Raw genomic sequence first — 11,976 nt, 5'->3', positions numbered from 1 at the left:
GGAGACGCAACCATTGGCCACCTGGGTCAGGTGTTTGTTTACAGCAGGCGTTGGCGATCTTTTTTTTATTTTTTATAAAAGGTTTAAAACCAGTGACAGATTATTTTTGTTTAACGACTTTTTTTAATTATTTTAACAAGCATTATTGCATTTGACTAAATCAGTGTTAATGTAGTTATTTGAGGAAACCGATCATTTACGGTGTTCTGGGTTCATCTTTCTACTGTAGTGTTTTGTTTAATTGTGTTTTTTGGTCTTAGATGAGCCAAAGCATCCAAAAATTACATGTAATTAGTTCATATGATATATTTATTATTTATTAACAGAAATGTGTAATGTTTTAATATTATTTTTAAGTGAAAAATTAATGATATATAATAATATTTGTGTTAAAGTATTATATTAAAACCATATTCTATACATGTATATTTAAACAGAATGAAAAATGACTAAGATGTGGACTGAAACGCAAAACAAAAATGAAATATACTTCTTAAAACCAAAAAAAAATCATGTATATATGATAATATAATATGATATGAGCTGAAACTGACTGATAAGATATTGACTGAAATGCGAAACAAAAATGTTTGTTTTGCATATCAGTTATTATATTTATATTAAAACTTTGATATACATTTTTTATATATATATTTCAAGCCTGTGCTTATGGATTTGGATTTTAATTTATATTGAAATAGAAAAGTAAATAAAATATTTAAATACATGTAAAAAGAATAAAACAAATTGACTGATATAAGCAGAATTTTAATTTTACATGCCAATCCAAGAACCCATATGGTGCCTTTTTGGTTGCAGACCCTTGAAAACCCTTGTATAAGAGTTGAAACTAAACCCTGCTGGAAAGTAGATCTCCTGGAGCACTGATTTGAGTTTTTTTCCCATGCATGTCCTTATTGATTGGTACAATATCTTAAGGGAGGCTGTTACAGTAGGAAGGTTTTGTTGAACCCGTAGTGAAGTGACATACTGCCAAGTATGGTGACCCATACTCGGAATTCGTGCTCTGCATTTAACCCATCCAACGTGCACACACACAGCAGTGAACACACACACACTGTGAACACACACCCGGAGCAGTGGGCAGCCTTTTATGCAGCGGCGCCCGGGGAGCAGTTGGGGGTTCGGTGCCTTGCTCAAGGGCACCTCAGTCGTGGTATTGAGGGTGGAGAGAGCGCTGGACATTCACTCCCCCCACCTACAATCCCTGCCGGCCCGAGACTCGAACCCGCAACCTTTAGATTACGAGTCCGACTCTAACCATTAGGCCATGACTTCCCCAATATCCGTAGGCTATTATGCTTAGAAAAGCATAGTGTTCTGACTCTTATGCAGTAAGTACACAAATGCAATCTGAATTTACACCTACCAGGCAACGTTACGGGACTATTACAGATCGAAAAATCGATTGCATGTGCAAATGATACAACAGTGAATGTGTAAGTGAGTTCAGTGTTATCTCAGAGGTCAGCTGTCTCTCAATATAAACATATTTCACACGTCACTACACACATAACACTCGACCTGCTTGCCCCCGTGTCGTCGGGATAACCCGTGTCCTGCCATGCATGTGTTCTCGTGCACGAAGTGCGGATTCCGTCGCAGCAGCAGTGGTTCTCGGTGGAATAGCAGTGCTGTCATGTTCGCAGACTCAGACATTGATAACATTGGCAAATGTATCAGGTAGCAGCTTGGAACATGCGCCGGATTAAAGGCTTACAGTTTGGACTCTCTAAGCAGTCACACACGCACACAGCCCGTCAATGTTTTGACACTTGCAGTAGTACGAACGAGTGCAAAAATATATGGCTGAATGCTCTCGAGGTTGGACTGTTTAGTCATATTTTGGTCCACATTTTCGCTGTGCCCAAGGAGCGTTGTGCTGCCGGTCATATTGGTCCATCCTTCTCTTCTCCAGAGCAGTATGTTTTGAAAGCAAGTACAAAAGGAAGAACAAAGAATGAGAGGTTTTGCCTTGGCAGCGCTAATATGTTTTCAGAATAGTAGAATATTGAAGCAGGGATAGATTTCTGCAGCTTTCTTAAGACTGAGATGAGAATTTCTTTTTTGAAAGCGAGGCGGTTTTATTATTTTCAGGATATAGATACCTTCTGGGTATGTTGTTATGAGTGGAGAGGATCGGTGCGGGAAGGCTGGTGCAGGTGAGGTCACGATTATAAAGCTCATTGGATTTAATTTCAGATTGAGAGCATGAATGCTTGATTTCTTGAGAGCCGAGGACGGATCAACTTGGCGCCAGAGGCATCGCTAGACTCTTTTTACCCCCATGCCCCAGTCAAATATTACTGAGAAATCCTTATGTGTCAGTGAAGATTCCCAACCTGAGATTCATTTTCTCAGATAATAATTCAGCCGTCAAGTCATATGTTTGTTTTCTATCCGCTCTGATTTTGTAAGCTTTTTTACTTTTATCATATTTAGTCAATCTGTCCTGTTTTTGTCAAATTTTGCTTGACTTTAAGTCTAGCTTTAGTCAGTTATAACTTAGGCACATTTTAGTCATGCTGCATAATGGTTAAACTGATCTTCACAATTATTTAGCTCAAAATTATAATCACGATTACTGATCATAATTGTTATCATTTGAGAAATCCCATCAGCATTGTTGCACTTTCACCTATAATCATACACATGGTTTATTATACCTTATCTAGTTTCCTGATTTAAGCACAGTCTCTACATGATAAAAAACTGGTAAACCTCTAAAGCTTCTCTCAAAAACATTCCAAATATGAATTCCATTTTTATCCTTAATCATACACATGCTTTATTTTACATCATCTAGTATTCATTATCATAAATATAAGCAGTCTATGAAAGCTGGTAAAACTCAAAACTTCTCTCAAAAGCTAAAAACAGAGACATTCTGTTTACACGGTTTATTTCACCAAATCTAGTTTCCTGATTTGTTATATTATTATAAATATAAGCACAGTCTCTTCATGATGAAAACCAGGAAATCTGGTTTTCATAATGAAGACACAGACATTCCTAATATTAATTACAATAATTCCAAATTATATTCATGTGTTTAAAGGCAGATTTACGCAGCAAAGACTGTCTGAATGAACACAAGCTGCGTGCTTTACACTTTCATTTGAGCAGAATATATGATGGAGATCTCTAAACGACATGTTTTCAGACCATCAGTGCTTTTCTGTAGTGTAAGAGAGAGTTTATGCACAAATGGTTGCCAGGTTGCAAAGATAAAGTAATATACTGGAGCTCTGATAGGAGGATATAAACACTTTGTAATATCTGGCAACCCCATCTTTTTTTTTCTTTTTTTTTTCTTTGTTGGTTGAAGAAAATAGACATTTTGGATATAGAGTTATTTTTTTAAACTACATTTTACTCTTTCTTTTTTTCATCAGTGATATTGCATGTTGATATAGTCTAATAATGTCATCAGTGAATATTTTTCGTCATAGTTTTCGTTAACAAAATTAACAGTATTTAGACTAATGTTGCCAAAAGGTCAAACGGGTTTGCAAAAAGGTCAGAAATTGTTCAGGAATCAGTTTGATTAATTCTGACAGTTCAGCACTGAATCGTTTGCAGCAAAATAAAAACGGGACCGAAAACAAATAGAGTTGGATATTTACCTACAGTCCATTGTAGGAAACGTTCTATTGTGTGTACAGCTTGTGAACTACTCCGCACTTCAGATAAAGATGATTTTATATCCATTTATATTCAAAGCAGTATTATAAAAGGAGAAACACCCCTCTGGAGCTACATTGCATAATTTCCCACATCTTTTAGCGTGGCTGTCTATTGTGATGCATCTCTTCTGACCTCAGGCGAACTGCCTGGAAAATGTAGGTTAATGTTTATATAAAACAATCTGGGCAGCAGTTTTGTGTCATGCATGCTTATAATATCAAAATAAGCAGCCAGAGGTGTTATTTTAGACATTTGAAGATTTGAAGTTTTATTGATATGGCATTTGCTTTATTTATGCAACACAAAGTGAAGCTGAAAGTAGTGTTTGAGTTCTTTGTCTATTTATGGTAGTGAATTGTGTAAAAGTAATGAAAGCAGATCCTAATTTAGAAGATGGAGGCTGTGTCAGTTTCTCAGCTGCAGTATTGTGGGAAACGTCTGTCATGTATGTCATTCGTCACATTATTTTCATCTTGCGCTGCCAAGGCAAAATCTTTATTAATTAGTTAGGCTCGAGGTGCTGTTTGTGATTTGATAAATTACCTGTCTGCACTGAATGTTTTGTCTGCTAATGCCTGCTAAACCAAATGACAGCGTTAGTCAAATAAATGAGTAGATGCAAATAGTGTTGAATTTGGTGGCCAGTTACGCTGCCGCAGAAGGAAAAGCAGGGGGAAGTTGTTTTTGTAGGTTACCTAATCAACAAGGTTACATCCATTATATTAAACCTTATTAAGTCAATGACATGCGAGGTCATGTAAACACCTTAAATGGTTTTTCTGCTAGCAGGGAAAGGTCAGAATTGGTTTAATACTCTGCATAACATGTCTCTACTACCTGACAGATTTCACTGAAAGAGTGTCCTGAGAATCACACCTGTCTCTTTGACAGCCTTACACTCTATAAATGGCAAAAAGAGTCAAGGGAGCAGCCTTTTTTAGCCAATAAGAAAGCCAGCCAATAAGAATCTTTCGTCATATTTTGGCATAAATTCTACGTAAATAATTTTATTTTTCAAATGTGCTGATTTGTAATGTTTTTCTACATGTAAACATGTTCTGTGTGCCATCTGCTACCTCATCCTGAATAATCAATCTTGTTAAATAATGGAAAATCTATTTGGTAATTGATAAAACTGAGCAGTGATGTTATACACTATTTATTTTATTTCGAAGAGCAACTGCAGTTTACTTTTTTATATTTGTTTCACTTATAGTTTACATTTATGTACATTATACCATTTTTGGGGTCCGTAAGAAGCAATTATTGGTTTTATTTAGCAAGGATGCATTAAAGTAATGCGTTTAATTTTAAATGACAACATTTTACATTGTTACAAAAGATTTCTGTTTCAAATAAATGCTATTCTTTTGATCTTTATATACATCAAAGAATATTGACAAACAGTTTCTACAAAATATTAAGTGGCAGGACTGTTTTCAACATTTATAATTACAATAAATGTTTCTTGAGCAGAAAATCAACATTTCGGAACAATAATGTGAAACTGAAGCAGTTTCCCTACAGACTTTTTTCTCTACACTCTTAAAAATAAAGGTGCTAAAATATTGAAGAAATATTGTATGATTATTCCTTAAAAATAAGGTTTTAATCATTTTAGTAGTAGTAATAGTATTACGTACATTTACTGAATAATAGTAATGTATTTCTGCCGCAATGTATTTCAAGCCAAACTTTTATTTTGATAGGTTGCCGTGTATCTGATATGACCATAGTTTTACTCAAATGAAACTGTCAAATGCTCATGAAGTGACTCTCAGAGCAGTTCTGGAGATATTGTTCATGTATTTATGTCCTCATTTAGTAAGATGACAGACGTTAAAGGCACCGCAATAACGATGGATGCTATCTACACTGTGAAAATAGCAGTATTTTTTAACGATATGCTATTTACGCTAAATACAAATAGCTATAGATTATATTTACACTGTTAAAAGACCATGATTTTCTGCTATTTATACTACTTATTGCAAATCGTGGCAATTAGCTGCACCTCAGTATTATAGTACATTATAAAACAGTACACAATAATAACACATTGAGTGTAAATGATCATTTTAATTCAAATTATTAAATGGATGCCACCTTATTGGGTCAATAAAGCCCTCCCTACACCTACCCTAACCCTGCCCGATACTTTATTTTCAACTTATTTCCTTCATTTTTATTGAAAATAAATGCCTTTCCGATGTGATATGAGATTTGAAAAGGGAGAAAAAAAAGTTTTGCAAAAGGTGAAAAAAAAAAAGGACGCGCCTTACCATCTACGCCACTGAAACTGGTCTTTAACGCATGTCTTTTTTCAGTAATGACTGTCACAAGCACACGTTGGTGGGCGGAGTTAGTGTAAATAGCCTCTGCCAACAAGGCGGGCTGTTTGCACTTAGTATAAATAGACACTCTGAACTTTAAATGGCTTCTATTGTGATCTGGTGCTATAGAGAAAATAAAATATAATAGGCGGGGTGACCCCTTAATATAATGGCAGGGGAAACACTGTGAAGATTGGAGTAATGATGCTGAAAATTCAGCTTTGCTTCACAGGAATAAATTACATTTTAAAATTTTTACTGTGTTTCTGATCGCATAAATGCAGCCTTAGTGAGCATAAGACTTATTTTTTTGAAAAACAATAGTGTAGAATTCATTCATGGTTTATTTATTCATGCTTTTATATATTTATGCATTTATTTGTTTCCAACACACATCATGCATAATGAGCAAATTGACTGATTAAGTAACTAACTACTTTTTTTTTTTTTTTTTTAGCTTTTAAAGTTGCAATTACAAAAATGTTAAAAGATCTCAGGTGATGCATGCTCATTTCAGATTGATTGTACATGATACTTCAGAAATGGAGCATTTCAGGATCATTTGAATCAGTTAGAAATAGAAACGCATAGCATGATACCAGTGTTTGAACCTTGGCACTGTGGGTGAATATAGATCTGCAGGAGTGTGTAAATGCGCAGCAGGACTCCTGGCATGCCAAGGCCATATATAGGCCGAACCCATGAGGATACACTGGCAGCCCGAACCGGCCTAAAACAAACTGATGAGATGGAAACCACAGTCTAACTGCTGACAAGACAAATGCAGTACCTCAATTGGGCCGCACAGAGAGGTCAAATCAGCGAGAGACCACGTTAGACTACTTCATAATTTGTGGACTTTAGCCAGTTGGGAATCCATGGCTGAGTGAATGTCAGAGTCTGCGATGAGAATTAGTATGCGCAATATTCAGCTCAGAGCCAAAGCAAATGGAGTAATATACTTGCTAATGTAGAGGGCAAAGGGCTTTGAGCGAACTGCACAGTTTCCGAGCTTTTAAGAGGCGGTGCGAGCTATTAGAGACTGTTGTCCGCTATCCATACCCTGCGCGAGCTGTCACCTTCAACCCCCGCCGCTCTGTAGATTCGCAGAGCTTTTCTCTCTCCATCTGTTTTGAAACTGGATTTTGCTTGAAAACTCAGCGTGGTCGTGTTGGATTGGTGATTGTAAAGTGCTTTTAACCCGCACCGGGTCCCTGATGAACTCTGAAATCAGATTTTACATTCATAGACGACTGCACGAAACAGCATTTGCATTTTAATTTAAAAGTGGCAATGCATTTAATATCCGTAATGTGACATTTCTGAGGGAAGTCATGCTTAATGGGAAATAATGTGGTGTGGGATTTCATCGTGTCCTTTGGGATTTGATGTGATGTTATTTGTTGTTTTCTTAGTAACTGTTACTATCGCTCATACTTAATGTTAGGGAATTTAATAAACTATAGTGTAAATTGTGGCATGTAACTCATCCCACAGAGTTTGTGCTATGAATGTAAATAATGCTTCAGTTTGTGTAGGTTGTTTAGAAGATGTGCTGTAACTTTTGTAGGCAATCTGAAGTACTATTTTTGCCTGGCGGATGATAAATTGTCAAAAAATAATAAATAAATAAAATCGCATGGACTTACATCAGAGAGAGCTGATCCATTCAATTTTGATGAAAGATTATAAAAACTGACACACTTTAAACTGAATTTTAAGAATTAATTTTATTTTTTCTTTTATTTTTTATATTTCTTTTATTAGGTTTCATTTTTTAAAATAGTACGTTGACATAACGTTTATTATTAATAATAAAAAATATATAATAGAATAAAATATTTTTTGTTGTTGTTTAATAAATTATTTGTTAATTCAATTTGTCATGAATAAAAAATAAGTAAATTAATAAAAATGACCTAATAATAATAATAATAGAGTTAGAATGAGTATATTATTATTAATAATAATAATAATGTCAATTTTAATTATTGATGTTAGTATATTTAAATACTATGTTAGTATATTTATTCATTTATTTTTAATATTGTACATTATTATACATTAAACAAGTGACCTATTATTATTATTATTATTATTAATTATAAATTAACTTAGGACTTTTTAAATTTATTATTATTAATAATAATATTGTACATTATAAGTTATTAAAAATGACCTAATAATAGCAATAATAATTTACTCAGTTGAATTTGCTCAATTCAATAATAATTTACTTAACTTATGTTTGTAAATGAATGTATTATTATTATTATCATTACTACATTAAATGAGTGAGTAAATTCAAATTATTATTGGTTTTATGATAATGGGAATCAGAAAATAAATTTTGGGCTTGGATGACTTTAATTTATTGACTTGTTTATTTAGTTGTACATTGTATTGTGCAGAAATCAATTTTAAAAGCAGAAAGATTGTTCTCCTTAGAATAACATGCACTGATGAACTGCAACCAAAGAAAGACAATTATTAATATATAACACTAGTCAGTTTTGATTCTATATTGTATTTTCTCACACTATGCTAGCAATTACACATCAGCCCAAGATCATTCTCTAGTTTGAGACCTTTGACCACTGACCACTGAAAAAAACAGAAGTCAGTGTTTGTTTAAAAATAGACTCGCTAGGTTGAATCAAAGCACTTGTACGTTGGCTTAATGACCAGTGAATGTAGTGCTTATCAGAGCCTGTAATCTCCAGCCGTAACACGGAGCCCCTCCCGGCAGCACTGATACCCAGCGGGGTGGAGGATAAGCGGGCAGCTCTAAAATCCCTCTCACACCTGACAGCTTTGTGTTTCAGATCTTCAGCACGCTCCCTCTCCTCGCCATTTTATTCCTCTCTTCGGTGTTACATTCTCTATTTGCATTTTATCACGTACCCATTATAATTCCTCCTTTCTAAATGTTTCAGATGGAAACAAATTGTCAGACATGGCTGGGAAGTATGTGCTACTGTGGGACGCGCTTGGGCATTACGTAATAATTTATTTGCTGGGTAAATAATTGAATCTGCCTTCAAGGATAGCGGCTCTATTTAGGGCATTAGAGCGAGTTCAGGTGTAAAACAGCACAGATGATTTATGATTTTCCTAAATGCACTTGGCCTCTGTGGACCGGCCTGCCGTAGCTGGGAAACTAGCCACTAAATACTGCCCCTCTGGGGTCATCATGGACATTAACATGTGCTTTAATATGAACTTGTTTAGCATCCACTGTTAACTAAAGCTCTCTAAACCTGCTGGCCAATCCTGGTTATAAACGATGTAGTCTGTTCAGCGGGGTATTGCTTTAAAGGCGTTGTTCGCTCCAAAATTAAAATTTTATCATGCACTCGCCCTCCAAACCTGTGAGAGTTTCTTTCTTCTGTTGAACACTAAAGAAGATATTGTTGGTAACCAGACAGTTGGCGCTAACCATTGACTTCAGTGGTAGGGGAAAAAAAATACTATGGAAGTCAGTGGCTACCGGCATCTGTTTGGTTACCAACATTCTTCGAAATATCGTCTTTTGTGTTTAAAGGTAGAAATAAACATGGTTTGGAACAACATGAAGGTGAGAAAATAATGACAGAATTTAATAGGACTTGCCATGTTCTGTGTATGACTGTTGATGAAAACACGTACAGTGGGGAAAAAAATTGATCCCCTGCTGATATTGTACGTTTGCCCACTGACAAAGAAATGATCAGTCTATAATTTTAATGGTAGGTTTATTTGAACAGTGAGAGACGGAATAACAACAACAACAAAAAAATCCAGAAAAACCCATTTCAAAAAAGTTATAAATTGATTTGCATTTTAATGTGTCATAAGTATTTGATCCCCTATCAGTCAGCAAGATTTCTGGCTCCCAGGTGTTTTTTACACAGCTCAGGAGCTGTTTGTTACCTGTATAAAAGACAACCTGTCCACAGAAGCAATCAATCAATCAGATTCCAAACTCTCCACCATGGCCAAGACCAAAGAGCTATCCAAGGATGTCAGGGACAAGATTGTAGACCTACACAAGGCTGGAATGGGCTACAAGACCATCGCCAAACTGCTTGGTGAGAAGGTGACAACAGTTGGTGCGATTATTCGCAAATGGAAGAAACACAAAATAACTATCAGTCTCCCTCGGTCTGGGGCTCCATGCAAGATCTCACCTCGTGGAGTTTCAATGATCATGAGAACGGTGAGGAATCGGCCCAGAACTACACGAATGATCTCAAGGCAGCTGGGACCATGGTCACCAAGAAAACAACTGGTAACACACTACGCTGTGAAGGACTGAAATCCTGCAGCGCCCGCAAGGTCCCCCTGCTCAAGAAAGCACATCTACAGGCCCGTCTGAAGTTTACCAGTGATTCAGAGGAGAACTGAGTGAAAGTGTTGTGGTCAGATGAGACCAAAACCGAGCTCTTTGGCATCAACTCAACTCGCCGTGTTTGGAGGAAGAGGAGGAATGCTGCCTATGACCCCAAGAAAACCATCCCCACCATCAAACATGGACGTGGAAACATTGCTTTGGGGGTGTTTTTCTGCTAAGGGGACAGGACAACTGCACCGCATCAAAGGGATGATGGACAGGGCCATGTACCGTCAGGGCCAGGGCATTGAAAATGGGTCGTGGATGGGTATTCCAGCATGACAATGACCCTAAACACATGGCCAAGGCAACAAAGGAGTGGCTCAAGAAGAAGCACAGTAAGGTCCTGGAGTGGCCTAGCCAGTCTCCAGACATTAATCCCATAGAAAATCTGTGGAGGGAGCTGAAGGTTCGAGTTGCCAAACATCAGCCTTGAAACCTTAATGACTTGGAGAGGATCTGCAAAGAGGAGTGGGACAAAATCCCTCCTGAGATGTGTGCAAACCTGATGGCCAACTACAAGAAACGTCTGACCTCTGTGATTGCCAACAAGGGTTTTGCCACCAAGTACTAAGTCGTGTTTTGCGAAGGGGTCAAATACTTATTTGACTCATTAAAATGCAAATCAATTTATACCTTTTTTTAAAATGTTTTTCTGGATTTTTTTTGTTGTTGTTGTTATTCTGTCCCTCACGGTTCAAATAAACCTACCATTAAAATTTTAGACTGATCGTTTCTTTGTCAGTGGACAAACGGACAAAATCAGCAGGGGATCAAAAAAAAAATTTCCCCACTGTATAAAAAAGGAATTATTGGCATGTTTTGACATGTTTTGATTATTGACATTATCTTGTTCATTTTTAGGGGGTTTAAGGGTTAGTTCAGTCAGAACTGAACATTTTGTCATTTTACTAGCCCTCGTGTTGTTCAAAAACAGTCTGTCTTCTTTGGCACACAGAATAATTTGTTTTGAATGTCCAAGTGGCTCTTTTCTATGCAAATGTGAATAGTTTTCCACACTGTTGAGCTTCAAAAAAGCCATGCGTCTGATGTCACATACGTTTGTCACATAGTCATTTGCTGAATATCCACCATAGCATGCTTGCATTTAATGATCATAGCGGCTTCAGACTTTGAATATTGTGCTCGATTCTTATGGACTACTTTTATGATGCTTTTTTTTTTTTGTCATTTTCTGTCAAATTTTGATTTGAATTTTCTCTCCTTTCAGTTTTTTTTGTAAATGGCTTACTTTATAGTTTTTTAATCTTTTAATTTGATCAATTGATGATTTGAATGGCTATTATTAAAAAATAAATTAATGTTTTTTGTTTGTTTTAAAGAAATGTATTTTATTCAGCAAGGATGCATTAAATAAACTGATTGAAAGTGACATTCATGATGTTACAAAATATTTCAGTTTCAAATAAATTGTTCTTTTGAACTTTCTATGCATCAAAGAGTCATGAAAAAAATATAATACTTCCCACAAAAATATTAAGCAGCACAATTTTGATAAGAAATGTTTCTTAAATCAGCATATTAGAATGATTTCTGAATGAT

This window comes from Barbus barbus (assembly GCF_936440315.1).
Source record: "Barbus barbus genome assembly, chromosome: 24".
Lineage (NCBI taxonomy): Eukaryota > Metazoa > Chordata > Actinopteri > Cypriniformes > Cyprinidae > Barbus > Barbus barbus.
Note: the sequence above shows the minus strand (reverse complement) of the source record.